The following is a 15094-nucleotide window of genomic DNA, read 5'->3' as shown; positions in this document are numbered from 1 at the left end:
CCAGAGGGCAGAGCTGGGGATAGGATGCTGTGTGAGCTCAATCAGATGAGGTCACTGCCATGATCTCACAGTGTAACACACAGAAATACATTGGTGCTCAGTAATGCTGCCACACGTGGTGCAAATTATTCTGTTAGCTACACCTGCTATCTTGTAGTGTATTACATTTTGCACTTAAAATAATTCAGATATTCAGCATACCATCTCTGACTGACCATAAGCTCTTTTCACTTTTGTTTTTTTTCACGTCGCCCCTTGTGCCTTTGTGCATGATCTCTTGTCTCAACTTAAATATGGCACCAAGCCGACAGCCGCCGTGAAAACACTGAATCATCTCTCAAAAAAGTAACAGTTCTTAAAGGTATTAGTGGAACCTTATGCACAGACATGCGCTGGTTTAATCTCAAGAGCAAAAAGGACATGGAACATTCCAGTGTGTTCCTAGAAAACTCTGCTGCTATTCAAAATCTCATTCATGTGGCCCAGAGGAGAGAATCCCTCTTCATGTAAAAGCATACACTGTGGTGCATTTACATTTTTAAATTTGTCTTTCCCCCCAGCAACTTACACACTGAGGGAAAAAGTTCTTCATGCTTTCTCTCTAAAGAGTTCTTTAAGTATCTTCGTGCGTTCACTGAAAGCTATTTGTTCCACTTCCTTTCAAAATGTCAAATTAGAAAAAAGATTCAAATATTATAATTTTCCAGTATTTACCTTGAGTCGTCTGCCTAATTAGCTCATAGCTGCAGGGCAGTGGAGATATCCCATTGTGCCATCTGCTGAGACGCAGGTTAGTCAGTGTGTCACAGACAAACACATTCACTCCTAGAGGCACTTGAGGGAATCCATTCAAGGTACTTGTACTTCACATGGGTATTTCCATGTCATGCTACTTTATAGTTATATTCTACTACAATTCAGAGTGAGATATAATCTATTTTACTGCACTAAATTTATTTGACAGCTTTAGTAACTTAGATTAAGATTTTACAGAAAAAACAGGATGAGTTTATGTTGCACAGGTAAAAAATAATTTACCCAACACAATATAAGATTATTATATTGACCAACTACAACAGCAAAATGTTGCTTACACATTAATGCAGCAGTAATATTAATAGTAATACAATGAACAACAATATATCATTGTGTACATGTTAAGTCTTGTGTGTGATTTACCCTTCAGGGATTTATACTTAGGGATTTTTCCAGGCTTCATATGAGCAGAGGAAATCTCTACTCGTAGCTAAGCTAGTTTATACAATGTACAATGCAATAGGCTTGTGCTAATAACATTAGCATGTTATTGTTGTTTGTTTGGAAAATTTGTTAAGTTTAGGACAGTTGTTTTGCCGGTGAACCTTGTGAGCTGTAATGGAGCCAAATTTTGTAACGTTACCTTTGTTAAATGTTGCTGTTGTCCTTGGTTTCATGTGAGAAGAGGGAAAGTTGGCTAGTTTCTAGGTTAATTTATGCAATGTAAAATGCCATAGGGTTGTGCTTAACATGTTGTATTTGTGGGGAAAATGTGTCCAGCAAAAGACAAGTGCTTTGTCTGTGAATGCTGCTAATTATAGTGAAGCCAATTTGTGTACGTGTGTTTGACATTGTCTCTATTAAGCCATGTTTAGTGTGTGTTTTAGGTGTGTATTGAATCAACTAAATTTTACAGCACTTCACAGCCAAGTGTGCTAGCTTAGCTAACAGGCTGCTAACTAGCTAACAGGCTATTTCCTTCAAATCAGTTGCCTCTGTTAATTGTCAAGTGAGATGAATATGATTATAAAGTAATGTTAGTTATCTGAGTAATGTTTTTCTGTTAAAATATGGTTATACACTACATGCAGTCATATTTTCATCATGACTGCATGTAGTGTATTCAGCCGTTCATACGTCTTTTTAATTAGATATTTCACAAAACATGCCATGTACCTGCAGGTCCCGTTTTTGTCAAGGTAATGTTGAACAAAATGTTGCAGGTGGTTTCTATGAGGTTTCTATCCATCTGTTAAGAAACGCACTTCCTCATATAATTTAAAGATCTGGTCAAATGTTAGCTTTGTAGCGATATTATTAGCAGTAAGCTAAAATCAGTTAGCAAATATGTTAGCCAAAAAAAAAGCTATGTTCACTTTCTTTGTATTGGATGGATGTTTATTGTGGTGGTTGTGCCACTGTTTTTTGAGCTGCAGACCTTGCATACCGCTTGCCTCTTCATCAGCAATATAATCCTTGAATCCAAATTTTCATATTTTTGGACTAGGCCCTTCCATAATAGCTGCCTCATGCGTTAGCCTATGCTGGTCTGGCACATCCTAATAGGCCAAGTTTGCACACATTGCACTAGAAATTACTCAATCGTGTCTCAAAAAAACAAAACACTTAGTAATATGAAGGAAATTGTAAATATTTAACTAAAAAAGTAAAGTCCTTACAATTCATCTGTCTCAAGTCAAGTCTCAAATCATGAAGACTAAGTCAAAGTCAAGTCGAGTCTTCTATTAATGTTAGTCAAGCAGGTCTCAAGTCCTCAAATTTTTGACTTGATTCTGACTCTAGTCAAGTCATATAACTCAAGTCCCCAACCTCTGCTAGTTGGGTCAGTATATTGTCCAATGTCACCAAAATGAGAAGTTGTATGTGGCTAATTGTAATTCCTAGTTCATTACTGTCACCTAGATCATTTACCAATTTAGCAGATGTCACAAACATTCATATTGGCTAAACAACAAAATAACTGTTCAGAGATTTGAATTTTTTTGAGAGAGAGAGTGAGAAGATTAAGAGTTTGAAAAACTAAGTGATATTTTTCATGCCGGGCTTTTTCTTGTAATGGAATATTTTCTTATTGTAGTGTTGTTACTTTTGCTTCATACTTTCTCCATTTCATATAACCTGCTTGTCTTTGGACTGAAGGAGGAAACTAAAGTGTCTGGAGGAAACCCACGCGGTCAGAGGAGAACATGCATATTTCACATTATAAGACCCTCGCTGGCCTGGTTTAAACTCAGGTCCTTCCTGCTGTGAGGCAACAGGGCTAAACACATAGTGAAGTCAAGTCTTTTAGCTCCAAGTCTTTTTTTCACCCCATAGGGTTTTAAAATCTATCCCGTATATGATACTCTCTCTTACGGGATCCATTCAGATTTTTAAAAAAATCACATGAAGAGGAAGATAATATGACAAACTTCAGAAAGAGAAACAGAGGAGAGGTTAGACTTACAGGACAGGACAGCATGTACAGTACAGCATGTACACAGAGCTGTTGTGCCAATCATAACACAGGTCTCAGTAACACTTTACTTTAACCCTGTTAATGGGTGATTATTCAACTACCGTAATTTTCTGCCCCTGTCAGAAATAAGAAAAACAAAAACACTTTTTTTTATTTCTTATTGTTGTCACATTGAAAAGGAACATACAGAAAATAAAATGTAAGATCAGTCATTGTTTTTATTATATAATATGTACACTTATACGTGGGTGATTTGCTATATTTCTTTTGTCCCTGAGCCAATTGTTATCCATTCAATCCTGCATAATAATTTTAAATTTAATATTGATCTAATATAAGCTTCAAATAGAAATGACACATAAATGCACATCTTAATGAAATGTGTTATGTGTTGTAAGATATTATAGTGTTTTTTTAAATGTCCTCTTTTTTCATAAAAAGAACACCTGTCCTTTGAGGTTATAAGTCATTTCCATCACTTTGTTTATTGTGATGGAAAAGACATATAGTAATGTAAATTACCATGCCAGTGTTATCAGTAGTGTAGTGGAGGGATATGCAGGTATACAGGGTATACTCACCTATCACCCAAAAAACCATTGGAATATACACCAGTCAGCCAAAACATTAAAACCACTGGTGGGTGAAGTGAATAAAATTGACCATCTTGTGACAGTGCAATGTTCTGTTGGGAAACATTGGGTCCTGGCATCCATGTGGATGCTACTTGATGCCAACCTAGCAAACACATAACACAATGTAGTTATAAGAGGACATGAGGGCATTTTATATTTATGTACAGTGAGTATTAATATACAGTTACTATTATAACTTATATGAAGACATATTTAGTATCATTACAAGAGGGTTATATTATATTGTCTTTCATTATCTGTTTATACACCAGCACATAGTTATGGATGCTTCACAGGAGGAGTTTTGTAAATTGTAAAACTACATTTAAGTAAAATTGAATCTCTTAAATTGACTTTTGTTTCTCAAAACAAACCCTGTTTTCCTTTGTATCTTTTTTATAGCACCCATCATTTTCTAAGAGGTGTCGCTCAAGTGATTAACAAGATTTTTGCAACAGGAGAGCTCCACATTCACAAGCCGTGAACACGTTATATAAACATTAGGGGTGTAAATGGGACCTTGGACTTGATCCACTTTCCTCGACAGCCTCTCAGAGTCTGACCAGGACTTAGAGTGGCCTTAGTCATCATTCTTCTCCCAGTCCAGTAATCAAAGTACTTGGATGACAGTTAGCAGTGATATCCAACTCTGGGGACTCGGTGGCTGTGCTATGAGCACAGCTACATCAGCACTTATGAATGACAGGTTGAATCATGTGTTTGCTGAATTGGACACTGGAGATAGGGCTGTTGTGGTGGATTGCCCGCGCTCATCTGAGCATTTTTTAGTAAATTGTAACACCTTGTTATCACAGTAACTTTGTGTAGAAGCTGATTTCTGTCTGACATTTCATCACAAAGTCTTTAAACAGAGCCCTCAGATTTTAGGAGCACATCTGTGCTGCTGTTCTTGTGTATATGTGTGCCACAGCTAATTTCACAAACAGCAGGATTGCTATACCCTGCCATCCTCTATTTATATGAAAAATGACATCTCAGCTGTAACTGTCAGAACACCCCCCCACCCCAATTGCAAACACACCCCCGGAGTGGCAACACGAGGCTCAGTACACAACACACGCTGTCAAATATGCAGGAAACCCATGGCTTCATATGCATATCCCTCATTATGGGTTAACTGTAGCATCGCAATACCTGGAAGAGGCTGGGATGGATGGACAGATGGAGGGAGGAGGTGGGATGGAAGCTAGATAGGTAGGTGGATGAATGGACAGAGCGAATAATGCTCATTTCTGTGACAGAGAGATGTCATCATGACATACTTCTCCATAACACACCGTCGCCTAGCACTTCGTCATAATCCCATGTGGCATGAATCTTCATTAAATGCTCCTTTTTTATCCCGTGCATGCTTTTTTTTTCCAAGAGAATCTTCCTTTCTACCAGAGGAACAGATGTGTGGAAACAGCTTGAGATTTAAATTACAAGAAAATGGGATTTACCATTCCTCTCGCATTCGCACAACACCTTAATACGGAGTCCCATTAGCACCAAATGAGGATGAGTTATTCACTCGGAGAACAGTTACACCCTCCAGTCCTCAGGGTGACAAAAATGATCTCATTTGAGAAAGCTCATCTGGTTATGTGGCACAATAATGACTCTGGATGAGCTACCTTTAGAGACTCAAGTTCAAGATATATACCATTATTACTTGTTCATTACTGTGGAGGCTTCTGGCAATGACAGATGATATATGGCCTTGCTGCCACAGAATCTGCCGTAGGTGTGTCTCTCCTGTTGAAATGTAAGGAGTACCTGCCAAGACCTGAGGCTCTTTAGAGTCTATATTGCAGACACATTACTCCCTGAAGCCAGCACTCTTATTGGAGAATATGTTCCCTCTTTAGACAGAATACGAGACAAGATCAAGTCTAAGAGACAAGAAATATGCATTTTGCAAACCTATTGAGTATTCCAGACAAAATTAGCACCCTGAAATGGGGGAGAGCATGTGAATAGGGGTGGAGGGTAGACGAGCCACCTGAGAAGATAATCGTCTATTATTCAGCAGGTGCAGATGTGAATATTCACACCACTGGACACTTTCCACTTTCCATTTGTGCACGCGTACGCATCCCCCCAGCTAATGGAGTCTGTGGAAGCGGGCGTGCATTTCAGTCAAAAAATCGAGGATATGTCACACATTTGAATTGCCATCTGGAAATTGGCTGCAGCAGTGCTCTGCCCAAACCTCCAGGTGACACAAAGGATCTAGTCAGCAATGCAAATTAGCAGGGGGGATATTTGAGGGAGTGTCCAACAAGCCTGCTCGGAGGCTGAGTACGAGGCCAAGAACATTTCATTTCAGTGTTTCAAATGTTCATTTATTTACCAGATTGGACACACTGAGACTGCCCCCGGCTGCTTGTGCAAATTGCCGCCATAAAAATGACTATATATCAAGGCAATGTTAATATATTCAAGCCTCCTTTAAAGATATATTGGTGCTTAAAGAGCACAAACACAAATTCACAGCCATTCTGCATCTTCTCAGAATATTTTTCATCTCCTTATCAACTCTATGAAGCACCTCCACTGAGTATCTTGTAATCTCCTAATCTCTCTCCCCAGGCCACACGCCCAGGTATCTGTAGTTATATCTGTAGTGAAGCATCCAGATTCATCTTTAGATAAACTGGGACAACATGATGAATAGATAATAAAGGCACCCAGGGGAGAGCACTATCCGGGTTAACTCCGCCGCATAGAGATACCATTTGTAATGATGGCTGGAATCAACAGGGAAGTGCAGTGGGCAAAGCTAACTGGGCTCCAAAGTGACCAAATCAGTCCCGACTTTGCTGATGCAGCAGATGGGGAGTACAAACCAATTGTGGCTGTGACAACAACAAGCGGGGTGATAAAGTACCGCCGAGCAGCCTATCTGGGTCTCACCTGCTCACTGCCACTCCTACAGACCGCTGAGTGCTAAACAAAAACACAGCGTACTGTGAGCACAGTTGCAGAGTAATCATGATTAGATAAACTGTCAGTGCTTTGGATGGCAATGAGATTGATTGATTTATTTGGTCGGGCCCTGACCTCATCACTCCCTGAGAGCTCAGCAGAGACCCAGGAGTGACAGTAATGAACTTCTCCTCCAGAGCTGCATCAGATACAGAGGCTGATGGCAGTTAATATGTGAGGCATCTAAGTGTGTGTGGGCCGGGCAATAGCCACCATGTGCCTGAAGAAGGCAGAGTAGTGTCCGGTGAAACTTCAGTAGCCTTAACAAAGTATCTCCAACCATTATAATAATAATAAGGTTAAGTGGGATGAATCAAAATAATATAAAATATAAAACATTCAAATCAAAGCATCTGCCCAATTAAATAATTAAACCTAAAGGTTTGTTCTTTACCTTTGTAGTACTTTAACAATAAAATAAGAACTCAAGGTCCACTTACTTGCTTTTTTGGGAGCCTTCAGTCAGAATCAAATATGGGTACACATCATAGACTGTATAAAAATAGGTACACATACAAGGAATTTGACTCCATTTTTTTAGGCTCTCAATGCACTCACACAGATGGCAAAGGCTTAAAACAATGACAACATGCTGAACAAGGTAAACATTTGACTACTACGTACAGATATAAGCTAAATATATTTTAAGTATCTTTATATAAACATAAAAAAACAACACAATGAAATCTGTAAATTGTAATACAGTAGTGTAATGGTGCAAATAGGGAATAATTCATATAATACATTGCTTTATGGACCTGAGTTAGATGGATTTGATGGTATATAGATTCTTTAGATTCATATTGACAAAAATTTTATTTGCATGTTAAATATGTTCATTTAATTATAAAGGATAAAATCCCAGACTCCAGTAGCTGCAAATAGCATATACATTCACATTGCTTTATGGACCTGAGTTAGATGGATTTGATAGTATATAGATTCTTTAGATTCATATTGACAAAAATTTTATTTGCATGTTAAATATGTTCATTTAATTATAAAGGATAAAATATATAATATACAGGTAAAGTAGACGCTTGGTATCACACAGGGATTGTTCCTGACATTATGTGACTGGTGTTAAGTGTTCATCAACCTGTGGGGAAAAAAACTGTTCCTATGTCTGGTTGTTTAACTGTACCATGCTCTATAGTGCCCACCAGAGGGGAGAAGCCCAAACAGGCTGTGTCCAACATTTTTGGCTCAGTTTTCAGACATTCATCTCAATGGATGGAGTCTGGTCATTTGACATGGAGATGGCTGAGTTATCATCATGTGACCTACGTTTGAAGAATAAATAGAATGTTTTTACTTTAAAACTATGTTAATTTTTGAGAATATTTGATGCAACCTGGCAGAGTATCTTGGTAGCTTTCAGACAGACCTTGTTGGGTGAAAGAGCGGCAACACACTGATATAATAATACTCAGGGAATGTCTGGTTATCAAAGGTTAAAAGTGCCATCTGCTGGTTGTTTACTGAAGGAGTAAAAAACAAAACAAAAAGAACAACTGCTGAACAAACTCAAAACACTTTGCAGTGAATAAGATTGAAGACATAAAAGGTCAGCAAAAATGTTACGGGCTACAGTCAGACACAAGGATAGCGTAATGTGCTTTTTTATTTTGCTACATAACTGTAGATTAATTACGCATAATTAGCCGTTTTGTTAGCATTTAGTTAGCATAACATGAGCTAGCTTACCTTTGTCCAGATGATTGTGTAGTTGATATTTTGCTTGTAGATCTTAAGATCATGTAAACTGGACACTTGCACCAAACACCAGCTAGGCGCCAACATCAGTGACCAAAAAGAGATGGCAAACTGTGAGGATCAAGGTCCTTTGACCATTGTTTCTCCTAATTTGTAAGGATTGATAAATTAACTAACTTCAGTTTTGTAACACAGACTATTGCTCCTTTGCCTCTGCCAAAAGCCTCTCTTCAAATAAGCATTGGTCTTTTGAGTGTACTTTATGCATTTCTCATGATGAACGATTGCCGGATGACAAATGACTGGTGATAGAAATGGACAGCAAGCTACATACCAACTTTTGTACATACTAGCAAGCCAACTTTAATGAGGCCAAACAGTGGAGCTACAACTTCAAGGTCCGTCACGTGATGCCATTGGGCCTAAAAAGGCTTTCTCCCATAGACTTACTAGACCTCTGTAATCAGTAGATAAAGGACTTGCTCCACCATTGCGATTTGATCCATTCAGTCCAATATCATTTACAAAGTCTAGAGGACCAGCAAGATTGATCATTTTATCTCTATTCAAGTTAGCAGACTGCTAAACTGTAAATTTGCCACTCGGCCGGCGCAACATAGCCATTTGGCTCATGAAAGTCTGTAGTGCACTTGCTCTATGGGCCCAAGATCTGGTTATTTTTGCACTGGGGAAGTTGTGCTTTTTAGCTTCATGTGCTACTGAGCAGCTCTCAAAGCAATGAATAAGGCCTGGCCGTGAATACTGTTAAACTGCCCCAGAATGGCAGAATGCAGTTCCCTTAGACTTAACTCGCATTGTGTCATTGCCAAGGTCATGCCTCCTTTCAGGTGTAAGAAACAAGGAGAGAAACAAGAAAATGCAGAAATCTGTTGTGTAGTGGGTTAACCAAGGCTTTCACACTGAGATTTGAGGCAAAGACAACATGAATGTTCACTGCCAGTGTAGTAAACTAAATCATGCTACTGATGGATAGCTAGCTTGAGTGGGAGGCTGCTGCATTACAGTCATATTGTAGTATAGCATAGTATAGCGGCAGCCCAGAATCAACCCTTGTGGTACTCCCTTGAGAACTTGCAGCACCTCATAGGATGCAGCCTCTAATTTAATAGCTTGGATTCTGTCTGTGAGATAGTTTACAAACCACCCAAGTGCATCCTCAGACAATCTGTCTGTAAGATGCCTGATTAAAATATTGTGGTCAACAGTATCAAAAGCCTTAGAGAGCTCTCTAGAAAGAGAAAGACAACCCTGCTTGTTTATGATATATGACGCTCTATATCTTTAGACCAGGGATACTCAGCTTGCTTTGCTCGGGAGCCACTTATGCAAAATGACAGGCCTGCAAAGGTCAGGTCAGTTGTACGCATTTTTAGGATTTGAGGATATTCGAAGCTTAGCACCAACCTCTGTCAGAGGTCCAGGGAATCCTTCCTTGGCACTTGATAGCTTGATAAACAAGCTCTGTTGTGCTTTTTATGCACTCTGGAACCTTATACATTAAAAGTACATAAAATGTATTTACATTGTAAATTAGAAAATGGTTTTGGAAAATGGTTTTGGGGTTTGTGTGGGAAAAACATCCCCACAAAATACTTACTAACCCCTTTTCCACCAAATTTGCTCTGTTTCTTGAACTGGTTTCATTCAAGATTCTTGGGACCTTGGTGCTATCTTGAGAACCAGCCCGTGTTTCCGCCAGTATTGATCAGAAACATTGTAACCAAAGATGCATCATCACTGGAGGGCTTTGTACGATGCACAACAGAAGTAGACAGTAGAAGCAAGATGGCGGATCACATTGATTAATTGCAAACTTTTGTTTCCTTATTATAAATATATGTTCTTACCCAAAAACAAGCATGGGACAACTATTAATGAGACCATGGCAAACCCATTTTTTTAGTTATTTCTTTGTAATGTCTCAGTTGTTGCCTTCATCCTTCATCTTTCAAACCTGTAGAGTATGACACGCCCATCGCTGTCGTCATGGTTCACACCTCAGGTTGAAGATAAACCTGCTGTTTTTTGCCTTCACTTGGGATTTGACTTTTCGACTTCCAAAACAATTCACTTTTAACTGAACAGTACCAAATTAGGAACCTGTTCCATATTGGTGGAAAACATCCAACTGAGGAGAGTGTAGCATTAACTTCAGGACAAGTTCCCAAAGTCCAGACAGCCACAATCCACAACACAGAAGGGACACTCAGTTTGGATCACGCCGTATGGCTGCATGTATGATGCACGACCAGCTAATGGAGACTTGAACTAACTTGACGCAAACATGATTGTTACTTCCAAAAGCCACGCTGACGTATCCTGATTACAGACCACTTAATTGTTGCCCACATCTCAGATCCTTTAGGCAATTCAAAAAGTAAATGAAGTAGCAATTTGGTCTAATTATGATAATCGCAAAGCACCATGATCAGACTGCTTATAGTTGAGCTTGGTAATGGAAGCAGCAACAGTTTGCATTACAGGGTTAGCAAACTAGCCAGTGAGCAGTGCAGCAGCAGGACAGCAGAGGAAAGAGGGGAGGGAGCACTTGCAGTTTCGACGGGCAGTCCTATTGCAAAGGGTGTGTTATGTGAGTGTAGCAGGTGGGTTACTTGAACTATAGGCTTTGGTGGTGTGTCAGGTGTGTTGGAGAAACTTCTATTACAAAGTTTTAATTCTGACCACAAGTGACAGCACAGTTTCATCACGAGTTTCATCACTGATGATTTCTCTGCTCATGTCACCAGAACTTGAAACAATAGGATCTGACAAGCTCTGTTCTAGAAATTAGGATGCTTGCCAGGCCATCACTGCCAGCAAGCCATAAATGTTTCATGTGGTGCTGATATGGTAATCATTGGATCCCTACAATGACACCTTGTGAGAGTTGGATAACGATGGCTGTCTTTCAGGCCTGTGTGACTCTGGACTCAGTCCAACAGCTGAGGCACAGCCTGAAGTGTGAATGTGCCAGTTAAAAAGGCCGCGCTGCATCCAGTAGGTAGATAAACGTCTCAAAGATGAGCGAGGTAAAGGTGCAACGGGTGTCCTCCAGGCACATTCAGACATGCCGCCTCTCCGGCTTAAGATGCTAAACAAATACATTCCTCTGAGTTAAATATGCATTGCGTTTCATGAGGTTTTGCGAGTGGGTCCAGGTGCCCGTTGGTGGCACAGGCCCAGCTGGAGGATGTGGCTGACTCGCTCCACTGGCGCTCAGGCTGGCATACTAACAGAGCCAGGGGTGCTTTCACAGTGAGTTGAAAGAGGCTGGCGCCGGTGCCACACACGCGGGGTTCAGAAACACGAGCTCCAGCTGCATGTCCACTAGCTCGCATAGCTAAAGAAATTAGAGTCTGGAAATTTGAAGTGAATTTCTCGACCTGCAACATGATTCGTGACAGGAATATTGATCTCATGACATTCACAATCACACACCTTAATCACACTGCCCTCTTGATGCACGCAAGATTCTGTGAGATTAATTGTTGGGGTGAAAAAAAAGAAATTTTTCAATCACCAGGGATGAAGCAATAAAAGGCCAACATGTCTAAAAGAGCTTAATGTATTATTTCTCTGAGGCTTGTGTAAGCCTTTTATTAAAGTGAAACAATCTTGTCAGACACCTGTTGTTCTTGCTGGGGGTATTTATTGTTGGCCTATGTCAGCACACTGTAATCCCTGGCTAGAACATGGCTGTATTACCAGTGTGACCTATTCTTGGTCATCATAATTTCCTCTGTGTGTGTGTGTGTGCGCGCGTGTGTGTGTGTGAGAGAGATTGGAAGAGGGAGAGGCTGAGAAAGTGACAGTGTTCATGTGCATGGGTGTGTATTTGTGTGTGTCCAGTGATTGCAGGCACCCTTCAGCCATTTCAGTTGAGCTTTTTTTTTTTTTTTTTTTTTGACACCCAATGTCATGCAGAACAAATCGCCTATTGCTGACACCAGTGATTTCTTGTCTCCAGTGCTGAGAAGTGTGTGTGGAGGCAAAACAGTTGGGTCTTACTGTCGGGGAGTTGGACATTTCTGTGATTAAGTGGTAATAGCCCGGGACGTGACAGGGAAACAGGGGACCTCATTGGTCACAGGGCAAGAAAAACCGCACACCCTTGGGTTCAGGAGCTATTTTTGAAGAGAGTGTGTAATTACTTTAAGAGTTTTGCCCCAAAACTCTGTAAACTTGCATTTAAGCTGTCTGAAAATCTCTAAAATTTCAGCATTAAAAAGAATCTGTTTCACAGACAGCATCATTGGTGTTTGTGAAGCACTACGAAGTGATGCCACACATAGGAAACATAAGAGTTTAAAAGCAAAGAGGACTCCAATCATCCTACCACCTATCGCCTCGCCTGCCTTGAATTCCAGTGTCTGCCTATGGGCTTAACCCACTAATTGTGGCCTGAGTTCCTATGGTATTGTTGCATGCCTGTGGTTTGGTTTAAGGCCACAGTTATATTAAGACCTGGGTATTTTAACATCTATAATGGACTACGCTATCAGCGCAGATAATCAGGGATGTGTGCAGTCTGATTTATGCGTGAGGTTGTTGAAGTGCAGTGAGAATGCACAGCTTGAGAAACAGCGCTCAGTGAGTTTGAACCAAAAACAAGAGATGGATGGAAATAAACAGTAATTAGGAGGTGATGTCTCTGTGGGAATATATCACAGTTATTTGTACTGTACAGACAGGCCTGTGGTGTTGTAAGTGGCTCCTGTGTGAGGTATAAATTATGTTATGGGGACATCTACTGGCTAATGTGAGAGTTTTTCTACTGTCACTCAGCCATTCCAGTTACATTGCTTTATGTACTGCAGTATGAACTCACAGTGTCCTTATCGTACCTTTAGTTCTCTCATAAAATTCTTCTTCTAATGCTTATACTGATTTACAAGTTTCTTTTTTTGATTTTACTGTACAGGGTGATCGCAAGGCTTTTAGAAAAAAAATAAATTAAATACAACCCAGTGAAATGTATATATAGAATATTTAAATGTAAATATATTCTTAAATGTTGATTTCATACAGTTACAATTTATACATCTCTGTACATAACATTACCAGGATTTTGTTTTATAAGCAATATTTCATAATTCAAGTTTTTATTGGTTTGAAAGGCCTGGTACATAGCATATGTATATTATTTTCTGGGCATACAAAAATACAAGGCACATATTTTTTTATGATATAGAGGTGGACTCCAGTACATAAAGAAAATATTAATAAATAAATTTAGAAGGGAGAGAAGAAAACAAACTAACAAACAAAAACATGTCACACATACATCACTCTGCAGGGTCACATAATCACATAGCACATTCATAGTTATGTAGGCTTGTCTTACATTTTGATTTGAGTCCATAACCAGTCCCAAGGAGATAGTTGTTTCTCCGGATCACCATTTTTTCTACTGAGCATACATTCATAAGATGCTATTTCCACCATTAAATTTCCCCATTTCAACCCTATGGAATATATACAGCATATTTATATGTATATACAGTACAGGCCAAAAGTTTGGACACACCTTCTCATTCAATGCGTTTTCTTTATTTTCATGACTATTTACATTGTAGATTCTCACTGAAGGCATCAAAACTATGAATGAACACATGTGGAGTTATGTACTTAACAAAAAAAGGTGAAATAACTGAAAACATGTTTTATATTCTAGTTTCTTCAAAATAGCCACCCTTTGCTCTGATTACTGCTTTGCACACTCTTGGCATTCTCTCCATGAGCTTCAAGAGTTAGTCACCTGAAATGGTTTCCACTTCACAGGTGTGCCTTATCAGGGTTAATTAGTGGAATTTCTTGCTTTATCAATGGGGTTGGGACCATCAGTTGTGCTGTGCATAAGTCAGGTTAATACACAGCCGACAGCCCTATTGGACAACTGTTAAAATTCATATTATGGCAAGAACCAATCAGCTAACTAAAGAAAAACAAGTGGCCATCATTACTTTAAGAAATGAAGGTCAGTCAGTCCGGAAAATTGCAAAAACTTTAAATGTGTCCCCAAGTGGAGTCGCAAAAACCATCAAGCGCTACAACGAAACTGGCACACATGAGGACCCCCAGGAAAGGAAGACCAAGAGTCACCTCTGCTTCTGAGGATAAGTTCATCCGAGTCACCAGCCTCAGAAATGGCAAGTTAACAGCAGCTCAGATCAGAGACCAGATGAATGCCACACAGAGTTCTAGCAGCAGACCCATCTCTAGAACAACTGTTAAGAGGAGACTGCGAGAATCAGGCCTTCATGGTCAAATAGCTGCTAGGAAACCACTGCTAAGGAGAGGCAACAAGCAGAAGAGATTTGTTTGGGCCAAGAAACACAAGGAATGGACATTAGACCAGTGGAAATCTGTGCTTTGGTCTGATGAGTCCAAATTTGAGATCTTTGGTTCCAACTGCCGTGTCTTTGTGAGACGCAGAAAAGGTGAACGGATGGATTCCACATGCCTGGTTCCCACTGTGAAGCATGGAGGAGGAGGT

This window comes from Epinephelus fuscoguttatus, linkage group LG15, assembly GCF_011397635.1.
Source record: "Epinephelus fuscoguttatus linkage group LG15, E.fuscoguttatus.final_Chr_v1".
Classification (NCBI taxonomy): Eukaryota; Metazoa; Chordata; class Actinopteri; order Perciformes; family Serranidae; genus Epinephelus; species Epinephelus fuscoguttatus.
This window is presented reverse-complemented; position numbering follows the sequence as displayed.